Source organism: Bidens hawaiensis, unplaced genomic scaffold, assembly GCF_021521415.1.
Source record: "Bidens hawaiensis isolate Kalapana, Puna unplaced genomic scaffold, B.hawaiensis_p1.1 tig00004868_1, whole genome shotgun sequence".
NCBI lineage: Eukaryota > Viridiplantae > Streptophyta > Magnoliopsida > Asterales > Asteraceae > Bidens > Bidens hawaiensis.
The window spans coordinates 489,081-504,764 of record NW_027491307.1 but is presented as its reverse complement, the minus strand read 5'-3'; positions in this window follow the sequence as shown (position 1 = coordinate 504,764).

Sequence of the window (15,684 nt, the reverse complement as noted above, 5' to 3'; positions counted from 1 at the left end):
CAAGTTAGAAACATGAAAAGTAGAGTGAATTCCTTCCAACTCTTCAGGAAACTCCAGCTTGTAAGTCACTTCGCCAGCACAATCTATGATCTTAAACCGTCCATTGTACCTTGGACTCAACTTCCCTCTCTTTCTGAAATGATTAATTCCTTTCCAAGGTGAGACTTTGAGCATCACATTGTCACCAACGTGAAACTGGATTGGTCGTCGCCGCTTATCAGCATATGACTTCTGACGGTCATGAGCAACTTTCATTCTTGTTTTGATCTGATCAAACATTGAAAAAGTTTTTGCACAACTTCCAATCTCTTTTGGACCAATTTCTCCCTAACATACAGGAGTTCTACAACGTCTACCATACAACATCTTGAATGGTGGCATACCAATACCCGAATGGTAGCTGTTGTTATAGGAAAACTCTGCCAGATGCAGATGATCATCACAATTTCCTCCAAAATCTAAATCACAAGCACGCAGCATATCCTCAAGGGTTTGGATAGTCCTTTCAGACTGCCCATTTGTTTGAGGATGATATGCCGTTGGATGTTCAATCTTATTCCCATAGCTTCATGGAACTTCTTCCATAATATTGATGTAAAACGAGTATCCCTATCAGACATGATTGTCAGCGGTACTCCATGCTTAGCCACAACCTCCTTTATGAACACATTTGCCAATGTTTCTGATGAGATGACCTCTCGGATATGCAGAAAGCGAGCACTTTTCGTCAAACGGTCCACTATTACCCAAATGGTATCATGATGTTTAGTTGTATGGGGTAGCTTAGTTATGAAATCCTTGGTGATGTGTTCCCATTTCCATTATGGTATTTCTAATGGCTGAAACTTCCCATAAGGCTTCTGGTGCTCTACTTTGACTTGCAAGCAAGTTAAGCACTTATTGACATAATCTACTACATCATTCTTAATACCCGACCACCAGTAGTCTCTCTTCAAATCCCGATACATCTTGATGGATCCCAGATGAATAGGGTATCCGACTTGTGAGCTTCATCTAAGATTCTACCTCTAAGATTTCGATGGCATGGAATCCACATACGGTCAAACCTAGTCTTAACACCATGAGTGTTATCCATCAGGTGGTCTTGTTTTCTGAAAATTATTTCCTTATTCATTAGCCCTTCATCTATAAGCACCTCCGACTGTACCTTGATGACCTCTTCAAAGAGATCTGAGTTAATGTTCAACTTATAGGACTTCACTGTTGCAATGACTTCCTCATTATTATAACTTAGCGCGTCGGCGACCACATTAGCCTTACCAAGAGAGTATTTGATATCACAGTTGTAGTTCTTTATCAGCTCTAACCATCTCCTCTGTCTCATATTCAGCTCTTTCTGCTCGAAGAAATACTTCAAACTCTTATAATCATTGTAAATAGTACACTTAGTAGCATATAAGTAGTGTCTCCAAATCTTGAGAGCATGCACTACAGCTTCTAGTTCTAAGTCATGCGTCGGTAGGTACTTTCATGAACCTTCAACTGTCTGGATACATAAGCTGTCACCTTTTCTCTTTGCATTAACATGCAACCTAACCCACGTTGGAGTCATTAGTACAAACAACCAAATCCTCATCACCATCGGGTAGAGAAAAGATTGGAGTTCGTGTGAGTCTCTCTTTCAATTCTTCAAAAGCTTCTTCCTGAAATTTACCCCAATTAAATACTACAGACTTTCGGGTTATTCCGGTCAACGGTGCGGCTATCTTGGAGAAGCCTTCGACGAATCTCCTATAATAGCCAGCCAATTGTTTAATTGATTAACTAAGATCCGAGTATTGGTTTTCGATTTTCAGTCAATTAGTAATATGGAATGATAATTGGATGTTATTTTGAGTGTGATTAAGTTCGGATACATTAGTGAAAGGTATGTTAGTGTGGAATTGGATAACTGCTTGATTTTGGAATGAATTGATGTAATTTTGGGTAGTGCGGAACAGAGCGTTCTGTTATTGATTTATTGGATTTCAGATTTAGATTGGAACGATTATAAATGTTCGGAAGGGTTTGGGTTTGTCCGCGGGATTGAGACGAGTTGTTTGAGCCTTTGGTTGTGTAATTTGGTTAACAACTGATTGATTTATCCATACGTTTGAATACGTCTGGATTGAAGATTGGATCTGGAAAATTTCTAGATTTGGAAATTGCTTTAAAGGTTTGAAGATTCAAAGACATTAGTTATGTCTTAATCTTTCATTCTTTATATTATTGATAGCCATTCGTTGTCAAGTCTTAAATGATTCGTTCCATGTGTCAAGTTTGTTACAACAGAATAACAAACTCATTCGTTACTGTAGCTAATTTGTTATTAGCTATTCGTTATTGAAAATTCATTCGTCCCCATTCATTCGTCAATCCATTCGTCAACCAATCGTTCAACTATATGTCAAATATTCATCAACCCATTCGTCACTCATTTGTTAACCATTCGTCATCCATCCGCTACTCCATTCGTTCACTCATTAGTTCTCTACATCATTCATTAACTCATTTATTAGCCATTTGTTAAGCTATTCGTGTTCATCATTTGTCACTGTTTATTTTTCATTCGCTACTGTTCATCATTCATCATCAATCATCTTCATTCGCATTCCCATTGGTTACTAAATTTTCATTTTAAGTCCTTAAGTTTGAATTTATTAAGGTTTAAACATTTATTAACTTAAGATGGCTGGTTATTATGCACTGGCTTCTCAGAAAGTGTTGATGCATCAAATGTTACATCTTGATGCTGAAATTGGATCTCATTTGGAATTCCGTCATTTTATGAAATTTAGTGATTTTGCTAAATGGGAACCATGTTTCAGACACATCTAGGGTCTGTACACCCTGATTGTTCACGATGTCTTGATGATGTATACACTATTCCTATGCTTGGTATTGAAACAACGGGATTTACTCCAAAATATTTTTCTCAACACTCTCATGAAGAAAAGAAAGCTCTCGAGATTGAAACTAAGGCATATTCCACTTTAAGTGGGAAGTATTAAAATTTGTGCCTCTTTGTTTCAACATATCAAGATGAAAAGTATGGGTAATACTAAGGAAAGTAAGAAAGTGATGTTAAGCTTTCAAATTTGGAACTTTAATTTATTGAAATGAGAGACTTTGGAAGAAATGCTCACAAGATTCAAACATCTTATTGCTGAGATGAATAAGTTAAAAATGGAACGAAGTGAGTCTGAGCATTTTTCCTAGAGCTTCATACCTTTAGATTTCCGCTTCCCATAGCATTTTTCCCGTAACTGACAAAAGTCCAAGTCGTCACAATTCGGATTCCTTGCCTATGTAACTCTTGCTCTCATTTGAATTTACTAAAGTTTTTATTCGGTAATTTAATTTTCTAGTTTACTTTAATTTAATTAAGTAATTAGTTTAATTAATTATTAGCTTTTAAAATAAAATAAATAAAAATCTAAAAATATATATTTTCTTAATTATTAATTTTAAATTAGCTTTTAGAACTAGTCTCGTTAATTAACTAGTGTCTCTCGGTTTCGATATTCCCGGTCTTTCCATAGCTATTCTACACCCGATAGGTTCACTTGCCTGTTGCTAGTGGTTTGGCTTAGGGTATTCTAGGTTTTTATTACTCGTTGTGTTTGGTCATTATTTGTTAAATTTTTATATACCACTTCGTGCACATCACCTACGGTGTTGACCGTAGGCCACAGTCAACCTGAAGTTAAATTGGCAGAACGGACCATACCAGGGTCAAATATGGGGACCGTGGCTTGAACGTGGCCCACGGTTTGAACCATAGGCCATGGTTCGGCCGTAAGTGCCGAGTTTATTCACATATTAGACATCTTATTGGGGTGTCTTTTAATCTATCTTTCAACTGGGATGACTCTAGGGCCATTTGGGGAGTGTAAAATAATATTTTGGTGATTGCAATAATTATTTTGATGCTTTTGATTCATACGAACAATTTATTTGATGTGATGATGATTCACCACACCATGAGTGGCTAATTCCATTAGTGATCATGTTGGACGTAAGGTTTATTTGATACACTATGTTTATGCTTGAATTTCCAAGTTGATGACTTTGCAATGTTTGTTTAGTTGTTATGGTGTTTGAATATTTGTTTGTAAATTGTTGCTTGTGTTGTTCGTAATCTAAATCATACGTTCTTAGTGCCATTGGCAATCAACATATCATGGGAATAATTAGGGTTGAGTATTAGTTAATTGGTAATCGTGTAACAACCTTGCATTATAATAATCCAAGTGCTTAGTTCCCTTTTATCACAAACAAGTAATCAAACATGAACTATGTCTATGTGGTTTCTTCAAGTAAGCATGAATATTAGTGTTGATTTAAACCTGAAATCTAGGATGATCGGTTTATAAATCTTAATCATTGTTTTGCAAGCTAGTTTATTTCATTTTAGTTAATCAAAACCAATCATTCAAAATTTGAAATTACTTTCTATGCAGTTTAGTTTAATTTAATTATTTGATAAAGTTACTGGTAAAGACGCATTCCACAAACTCCCTGTGTTCGACACCCACTTACGGCTATCTATTTAGTTGTATTTGGTTTATTTTGAGTGAGACTTCGACCTTACGTTAAACATAAATAGTTACCAGTAAGTGGGTGTCAAACACATGGAGTTTGTGGAATGCGTGTTTACCGGTAGCTTTATCAAATAATTAAATTAAACTAAATTGCATATAAAGTAAACTCATATTTGATTGGTTGCTTTTGATAAATTAAAATGAAATAAAGTAGCTTGCAAAACAACTATTAAGATTTATAAACCTACTAAGAGAAAGCGATCATCCTAGATTTCAGATTTAAATCAACATTATTGTTCATGTTTACTAGAAAGAACCACATAGACATAGTTCATGTTTGTGATAAAAGGGAAGTACGACATGGATTGTTATAATGCAAGGTTGTTACCTGATGACCCATTAACTAATATTCAACACTAATTTTTCCCATGATATCACAATTGCCAATGGCACCAAGAACGTATGATTTAGATTACGATCAACACAAGCAACAATTTACAAACAAATATTCAAACACCATAACAACTTAAAAAACATTGCAAAGTCATTATTCTAAAAATTCAAGCAAAAAAATAGTGTATCATATAAACCTTACGTAAAAGATGATCACCAATGGAATTAGCCACTCATGGTGTGGTGAATCATCATTAAATCAATTGATATGTTCATATGAATCAAAAGCATGAAACAAATTATTGAAATCACAAAAAATATTGCTTTACACTCCCCAAATCGCCATAGAGTCGTCCCAATTGAAAGATAGATGAAAAGACACCCCAAAAAGATGTATAATATATGAATAAATTCGGCAGGTACGTCCGAATCGTGGCCTACGGTTCAGCCCGTGGGCCATGGTAAAGCCACGGTTCCCTATTTGACCATGGTACGGTCCGTTCTGCCAGCTTAACTTCATGTTGACCGTGGCCTACGGTCAACATAGTAGGCCACGAGGGTCTTCAATTTCAGCAACTCTCTTTTGGTCCATTTTAACCCTCTCGCCTTACTGGTTCCTTTGATGCCTCCTGGCACGCCATAATTGCTCCATAACCTCCTTTTAACCTGTAATTCACGATACAACCGTAGTTATCTAGTTCCAAGAAATTAACACTTACTACATAAGTTTTTTATAGTTTAAGCTCAATTACGGGTCATACTCCGATGCACCCGTCATTGTACGAGTAGACGACAAAGATTGTTGTGAGATGGCTTGGGCACTAAGTGGTGTATGGCAAGTGTTAAAAAGGATGATCGAAGAGATTATATTGGATGCAAAAATGATATGAGTATTGAATTGAATAATGATTCTTGCAAGTGAAGCATAACGAGTGAATATTGATATAAATTTTCTTGGTTAAGATGTTATGATTTTTGTTGAGATTGATTGGTGATTTGATTAATAGCATAATTAACTCTTTGACTTGCGCTTTGTTATTGTTGTTGCTATAGGTAGGGGTAAATGAAATGAATTTGTTAGGAAATTGTTAGTGCACAGTTTTATCGTCTCGAGTCTTTGTAATAGTCTTTGTAATTTATTATTATTTTAATGTAAAAGGGCATTTATGTAATTAAGAACCATACGTTATTTATGGCTCATTCGTTGCTATTTATGGTTCATTCATTAAGGATGTTTAACAAATGAACCTTAATCGTTATAGTTATATGTCCATTCGTTAAGGATGTTTAACGAATGGACCTTAGTCGTTATTTAATGTATCCATTCGTCTTGGAATGTTGACGAATGGGGTATAGCAAATGAGTCATTCACTATACCATTTTGGTAACTTATGTAAGGAAGACGAATGAAGGCTATTCGTTACAGGATGCGTAACGAACGGCAACTCGTCTTCTATATAAAGGATGTTATGCCTTTCTTAAATTAAGGGTTCTTAAAGTAATTTTTGGCATGCTGTGACTCTGTCCATTTGTCCTCTCAACACTTATATTAACATTATCAAGCTATACAAATCATAAAATGTATATCACATAACTAGATCCTTGTTTTTGATCGATATGATGGATTCTATCGATTGAAGCTGTTATTATTGTTCAACAAGTGGTATCAGAGCTAATCCAGGTTTAGATTACGTTTATGTTAAGGTATTCGATATGGATTAGCCGATTATTCACTGTTTAATTGATTAACTAAGATCCGAGTATTAGTTTTCGATTTTCATTCAATTAGTAATATGGAATGATAATTGGATGTTATTTTGAGTGTGATTAAGTTCGGATACAGTAGTGAAAGGTGTGTTAGTGTGGAATTGGATAACTGCTTGATTTTGGAATGAATAGATGTAATTTTGGGTAGTGTACGGAACAGAGCTTTTCTGCTATTGATTTATTGGATTTCAGATTTAGATTGGAACGATTATAAATGTTCGAAATGGTTTGGGTTTGTCCGAGGGATTGAGACGAGTTGTTTGAGCCTTTGGTTGTGTAATTTGGTTAACAACTGATTGATTTATCCATACGTTTGAATACGTCTGGATTGAAGATTGGATCTGGAAAATTTCTAAATTTGGAAATTGCTTTGAAGGTTTGAAGATTCAAAGACATTCGTTATGTCTTAATCTTTCATTCTTTATATTATTGATAGCCATTCCTTATCAAGTCTTAAATGATTCGTGCCACGTGTCAAGTTTGTTACAACAGAATAACAAACTCATTCGTTACTGTAGCTGATTCGTTTATTGAAAGTTCATTCGTCCCCATTCATTCGTCAATCCATTCGTCAACCAATCATTCAACTATTTGTCAACTATTCATCAACCCATTCGTCACTCATTTGTTACCCATTCGTCATCCATCCGCTACTCCATTCGTTCACTCATTCGTCAATCGCTCTCTACCTCATTCGTTAACTCATTTATCAGCCATTAGTTAAGATATTCGTGTTCATCATTTGTCACTGTTTATTTTTCATTCGCTACTGTTCATCATTCGTCATCAATCATCTTCATTCGCATTCCCATTGGATACTAAATATTCATTTTAAGTCCTTAAGTTTGAATTTATTAAGGTTTAAACATTTATTTACTTAAGATGGCTGGTTATTATGCACTGGTTTCTCAGAAAGTGTTGATGCAGCAAATGTTACATCTTGATGCTGAAATTGGATCTCATTTGGAATTTCGTCGTTTGATGAAATTTAGTGATTTTGCTAAATGGGAACCATGTTTCAGAGCACATCTAGGGTCTATACACCCTGATTGTTCACGATGTCTTGATGATGTATACACTATTCTTATGCTTGGTAGTGAAACAACGGGATTTACTCCAAAATATTTTTCTCAACACTATCAAGAAGAAAATAAAGCTCTCAAGATTGAAACTAAGGCATATTCCACTTTAACTATAGATTTACCTGACAATATTTTCCATCAAGTGGGAAGTATTAAAATTTGTGCCTCTTTGTTTCAACATATCAAGATGAGAAGTATGGGTAATACTATGGAAAGTAAGAAAGCGATGTTAAGGTTTCAAATTTGAAACTTTAATTTATTGAAAGAAGAGACTTTTGAAGAAATGCTCACAAGATTCAAACATCTTATTGCTGAGATGAATAAGTTAAAAATGGAACGAAGTGAGTTTGATAAAATTGACACTGTGAATAATGCTCTTCCAAACTCCTATTCAACATTTCTCATGGTTCTTAAAGAAAATAGTTTCTTTAAAAATGATGATCTTACTGCAATGGAGTTTATGCAATAGATTGAAGATAGAGAGTACGATTTAAAATGTCAAAAGTCATCAAAAAAACTCATGTATGGAGGTTGTTTGCCTTTAAGTAGTACTGCTTCTCCAACGAATGCATTTGTTACTCAAACTACACAAGACGGATCATCTTCATACAGTGATCCAAATGTATGTTTCATGGCTTCTGGGATCATTGACATACCTAGTGGACTGACTTCAAATGTTTTCAGTGCTCCACCAACTGTAAACATGAAGGAAGCTGAACAAAAATTTCGCTTTTCTTTATGCATTGCTAGAGATTGGTATTGTCTAGTTGTCACTGATGACTATTCAAGGTACTCATGCGTGTTATTTATGAGTTCTAAAGACCAGACACCTATTCTTGTTCAAAATCTAATCACTAAGATTGAATCACTGTATAAACACAAAGTGAGACGTATTCAGAGTGATAATGGTACAGAGTTCAAAAACGCTGTATTGGATTTCTTTTGTATTCAGAAAGGAATTCATCGGGAATATAGTGCTCCATATGTACCTCAACCGAATGGTGTTGCTGAAACAAAGAACCGAACACTGATTGAAGCTGCACGAACAATGCTGGTAGATTCTAAGCTTCCTGTTCATGTTCTGGAATGAGGCTGTGAATACTGCTTGCTACACGCTTAATCGTGTTCTTAATGTGAAGAAGTTACAAAAGACAAGTTATGAGCTTCTGAACAAACGAAAGCCTAATTTAAAGTATTTGTAGCCATTCGGGTGTCCTTGTACTATGTTGAAGAAAGATACGGGAAAATTCGAAGAAAAAGCTATTTAAGGTTATTTCTTGGGTTATACATCACCTAAGAAACGTGTGTTCAATTTCTTGGGTTATGCATCACCCAAGAAACTCGTGCACCACTCTAAGACAAAGCATATTGAGATTCGATATCATTTTATGTGTTATTGTTTTGAAAATAATCTGATTGATCTTGAGAAGGTGCACACGGATTTTCAGAAAGCTAATCTGTTTACCAAAGCTTTTGACAAAACTCGCTTTAACTTTTTGCTTGGTTTAAACGGATTGAAAAATCTTGCTGATATCCTTAAGCTCGAATAATTATCATTTTTTTATTTGATATGTTTATTTTGGTTACTTATTTTATGATTTTGGGTTTTGGTGGAGAAAATGATAAAGAAAAAAAATTTTTGATTTATGTTTTTATAGAGAAAACCCAAAAACATTAAAAATTTGAAAAGCCAAAAATATTGTGATTTCTATTTGTATAGAGAAAATCCAAAAAAATTAAAAATTTGAAAAGTAAAAAATATTGTGATTTCTGTATGTATAGTCAAAAACCAAAAACATTCAAATATTTCAAAATTTTCAAAATTTTTTTTGCACTCTCTCGCTTAAAATTATGTCAATTAATCAAATTTAAAAGACATATACTTGTATATGTTTGGTCCTGATATTTACTTGTAGATATTTAGGATAGCCATTTACCTGAAAATGGAAAGTAGTTGGGGCGACGGTTGTGTGTTTTTATTTAATTCTTTCGCTGAAAATTATGTCAGTTATTTAAGTTTATGGAACATGTTTCATTGTTTGGTCCTGTAATCTACTTTTAGATTTATAGGATAACCATTTATCTATAAACTGAAGGTGACTGGGGCGACTGAATTTAAATGCTCCTCAAAAATGAGTTTGAAGCAAAAAGAGAAAATGATAGTACATTGATCATCTGGTCCTATATCCAGAAAGAAATAAGGCTAAGTGCTTAATTGCATTGGTGCATTGATAGGTCTTAATCAAGTTGTTAAGGTAAAGTATGAGATACAAACATAAACAACTGCCAACTTGAAAAAGGTATTAGTCTATTCCAAAAATTCCGGTAAAGATGGCAGAAATGTAATAGCCTGTCATACTTAAGCCTTATGTTTGCTTGATCACCAAAACAAAATTTCAAAATAAATTGCATTTAGTTTACGGTTAAGACTTTAATGTTGTATGACTTTATGGTCTTAAATCCTGTATTGCTGGGATGCATCCGGTTTCCGGAGCCTGTGAGTCTTTATGCGGCTAAATTAACTGGGTATTCATATACATGAATATTTTAAAAGCTTTTAGAGAAAACCCAGAGTCATTAAACTTGATCACTACTGTATATTCTACAAATTCATTACTAACTCGATCAATATCTGCTGTTAGTCATACATTGTTCCTCCCTTGCGTGCGTCTTAATACCAGTATGAAACGGACCCCAGGGGATACAATTTATGTAAGCCTACAAATGAAATCGTGCATACTCATTCACATTAAAGGAAGCTTGGTATCTCGCTTGTTAATAGTGGTATACCTTGTAGTGGGGATTATGAGTTTAGATTGTTAAGTTTATAAATGTTTAAAATCTTAATTTTGATGAGCATCATAATGGTTAAGTCAAGTTGGGGTGATATAGTAAGAATCAAGCTAAGTCTGAATCGAGATTATAGGCTGATAGTTTCTGATATTCTGTGCGTTAACTTAAAATTAAATCACATCAAAATAATACTCGAAGGTTTGTTATAAGATTTAAGTGGACAACAATATCAATGACCGACTTAACACCAGTCATAATAGCGCTGAAATATAAAACTGCGATGGAAGGGCAATTTTATCAATATGATGCTCTGCTTAAGTCACAAAAATAAGTACTACTTTCGTAGTATAGTTTTTATATTTGTCCTTGTTTTATTTGACTTTTATTTCGAAAATATTCAAAAAAATCCAAAATATTGTGTTTTCTATTTTTTTTGTGCTTTATTTTCTGCTTTATTTTCGATTTTCTAGCTAAAGGGTAAATATTTGAAAAGGACAATTCCAAAAAGATTTTCACTATTTTATTTTATTCCTTTAAATTATTTGGTATTAATTATGTGTTTTGAGCGCAAAGCATGTTAAGGTATGGCATATTACACCGACTGGGAAAGTATTTTAAGGTAAAGTTCACTAGGACACGGGTTTCGGTGCACTATTTAATCCTTGAAATTTAAAATGATAATATTCATTTTAATATGATTATTTAATGGCTATTCGTTATGAGAAGTCATAACGAATAGAGTCCATTCTTTATCTATACTGATAACGAATGAGGGTCATTTATTTTTAATTTTGGAAAACGGATAAGTCCATTCGTTATCAGCATTCGCTTCTGCTACACTGATAATGTATGACCTCATTCATCATCAGTATTGATAACAAATGAAGAACGGATTAGAGTTGATTCGTTAGGAATTTTAATTTATAGTTCATTCATTAATGGAGTTAACGAATGAAAAAAAAACGAATATGAACCATTCGTAAGTTTTGATAGCGAATGGGTTCATTCGTTTGTCTTGGCATGTGTGCAAGCTTATCATTTATAATGTACAGGAGATGAACGAATCGTTCATTTGTCCGTCTCTTTATTCACAAAACTCAGGCAAAACTCTTGCAAATTTATCCAGAAACTCGATCCTAACCAAATCATCTTTTTATTAGTATTTCAGATTCCTAAGGTATAGACGACCTAAACGCAATGATTTTCGTCGATTTTCATCAATGTTTATGGGATTAATTTGGCATTTCATTAATCGCGTTTAATTTATTAACAAAAATCATACCAATAATCTGTTTTAACTTTCATCGTTGGTTGGTTAGTGTATCAATAACAATCCGAGTCTATATATGTTAAGATTACACTGATTAGGCGTTATACATCATTTAATTGAATTTCTAATTGCATGTTCACCGTCGGTGTTCTTCGTTAATTTTGACTTTGACAATTAAAGGTCAAAGTTGATAATCTTATTGGTTATTCATTACATATAACGAATGGATAATCATTCGTATCTAAGGTTCATTCGTTGAATCATTCATTGAGTTAACATAATGAATCAGTTCATTCGTATGATTCAGTAACGAATGAACCCTCAATTGTTTTCATTCGTTATTGTTGATTCGTTAGTGATTCATTTGCTAAGATGAATATAACGAATAAGTCCCTTTGCTATAACGAATGACTCCATTCGTCATGATGTATGAACTAACGAAGGACATTTATAATTTAATTTTCAAAAATGAAAATTTTAAAAATTTTAAAATAGTTTAATAGTAATGTTCGTTGTTACTAATCCTCGAGTTTATGTATTTTCAAAAATGGCTGATGAAATTCTACAAGATGTTCAGGAACAACAGCCTGTCTAGCAACAACATGATCCGGCTGCACCTCTATTGCCATTTGAGATTAAGTAAAATATCTGTGCTTTTGTGCAAGACAATTTTGCTGATCAGGATATATTTGGTGATATCATTGCATTTCTACACCGATCCCGGATACATTATGCCATTACCGCAGATGTACCTGTCCACTTCAGAGTCATCCGTCCATTCCTTTTAATTCAAACTTATCCTTAAGTTATAAATAAACATCATCATAACATATTTAAGTTTCGTTTTACGCAATAACTCATATGAAATATACACAACTAATCAATATCCTCATTAAATTTCATCTTTATTAATCATATACCATTTTCTCAACACCAAACAACATCAATCACTTATTTTCTATCATCGCTATATGGCCACATATATAGCCTAGGGGATAGTTCGTGCAACCTCGAAAATATAAACTCAATTTCAAAAACATAAATACAATCAACTCAATCTCGTTCATTAACTTATTTTGTTGAACACTAATAAGAGATTCAATCTATAGAATATGTCAGATCGATCAAAACGAAGGATCTAGTTATGTGATATACGCTTTATGATTTGTATAGCTTGATAATTTTACTAGAAGTGTTGAGAGGACAAATGGACAGAGTAACAGTATGCCAGAAATTACTTTAAGAACCCTTAATTTATGAAAGGCATAATATCCTTTATATAGAAGACGAGTTGCCATTCGTTACACATCCTGTAATGAGTGGCCTTCATTCGTCTTCCTTACATAAGTTACCAAAATGGTATAGCGAATGACTCATTCGCTATACTCCATTCGTCAACATTCCATGACGAAGGGATACAATAAATAACGACTAAGGTCCATTCGTTAAACATCCTTCACGAATGGACATATAACTATAACGATTAAGGTTCATTATCTAAACATCCTTAACGAATGAACCATAAATAGCAACGAATGGCCTCATTCGTTAAAAATTCTTAACGAATGAGCCATAAATAACGTAGGGGTCTTAATTATATAAATGCCCTTTACATAAAAATAATAATAAATTACAAAGACTATTACAAAGACTCGAGACAGCAAAACCGTGCACTAACAAACACCCCCTCGTCTTGAGCTCTTTGTCTTCAGTTTACTTGAATCTTTTGGTCTTCCAATCTCGATAACTATGAATCCCGAACACGTGACATACACGCCCAACCCATTGGAATTGCATAGCTCGATCGTATTCTTCATGTCCTTCGAATAAAATCTTGTTCTTGAATAATACATCGTTGTCGGTCTTTGACATAACGAGCCACATCGGATCGATGACTCATATTAAGTTAGTCTTCAATCCTTTTCCCAACACGATGACCGTCTCACCCGACCTATTATCATAGTACCATTGATTGAACGATAGGCGAAGATTATGCGGAAAAGTCTTCACCGGCACACGTTTCATAATCTTAGGTGGTTTAACTTTGAAGACAAGTTTCCTCCAACCCTTACAAGGATCAATCTCATCAACATATTTACGGGTTGGAACCTGTAGTTTAAAGAATTTAAATCCATGGTTGACCTCGAAGAGCATATGTTGGTAGAATAATTCTGCTAATCGATCTCCACCACGATTAACTGGCGGCCGATTGGCAAGCGTCCGGACGTCCCACCTCGCAGTAAGAGAACGTCAGTAATATATTGAAAATACCGAGCGCCGTTCTCCCACTTAATTATACAAACCATCAATTTTGAATCATACAACCAAGAGACAATATCACCTTTAACTGTTTGCACGACCTTAAATGTGGTTTTCAGATTGGCTTTGGCCCGTGCAGCAGCATCCTGTTGTTGTTCTCGATCCACATATCGATAAGCTTCAATGATCTTTCGAGCCCTTTTCTTGCGGTTCTTGAACCAACTTTCAATATCATATTCCAACGGTCTTGAATCTTTCTCTGATATCTTCTATTTCCTTTTCTTTGTTTTCTCGAGATGATCTTCAGCAGCTTTATCATAATCTTAAGTAGATGTTGGAACACCCTGATAAACATTTGAATGGTGATAAAGATCGGGGTATTCCTCTGCTGTGAGATCTTCTATCTCAATCTCCTCATCTTCATAAATAAATGAAGCATTCCCATGTGGAATATTCGTGTCAAACAGTACCTCATCATCATTGACAACCTCCACATCCTCCTCCACCTCCAACGCGTCTAATTCTTCATAGTTCATCCCTAATATCGCCTTGACCTTTCATTTTCGTTAAACAACCTGTGAACTTGCTGCTTCAACATCAACACGTCGTCTATCACCCCCATCATCTCCACCATCACCACCACCATCGTTATCACCACCGTTCCCACATGGCCCTTCTTCACGTTCAGAATCTGAATCATCGTGAATCCAACAATCATCAGAAGGACATTCATATGCTGGATTCGCCAAGTGACCAATCAAATGTTTGGTTCTTGGACGATCTTCTGGCTATTTACGATGGTAGGTCATCCTCTTCATTGTATCAGCGTTCATGTGTTACAACTTTAACACTTCATCCATCAAAGTCCGGTCAATCACCAAATCAGGAATCAAATCCTGAATAACTAACTGTACAAAGCGTGGATACATGAGGAATTTGTTGCGATGATTGTTGATCAAGCAGTTCTCCTTCAGGTGATAAAATATTAGCTCAGAGAAATTGAATGGCTTGTTCAATGAAAGAGCTACGAATGCGGATTGTAGCGTAATCCAACACTCGTCATATTCACCCTTGCATCCCCCAAGGAAATGAATCAAGACATCTAACAAGTACTTGTATGGAGCACACAAGTATGCCTTGCTGTATTGGGATCGATCAAGGTCTCCTGAATAAAATATGCGCTGAAACAATCCACGTATCAAAGTTTAGTCGAACTCACATGGAATGCCCATGTTATCCAAAAATCGAAGAACACGTCTGATAGCCCAAGGAGAGATAATGATCGGATTTTGGTTGATCTCATCAACAATGTGATTCTCGGATTCTACATATCGTGCCAAGTTCCAAAATGGACGAATGACACTGAAGTGGAGAGGTACATCTACGGTAATGGCATAATGTATCCGGGATCGGTGTAGAAATGCAATGATATCACCAAATATATCCTGATCAGCAAAATTGTCTTGCACAAAAGCACAGATATTGTGTTTTTTCTCAAATGGCAATAGAGGTGCAGCCGAATCATGTTGTTTCTAGACAGGCTGTTGTTCCTGAACATCTTGTACAATTTCATCAG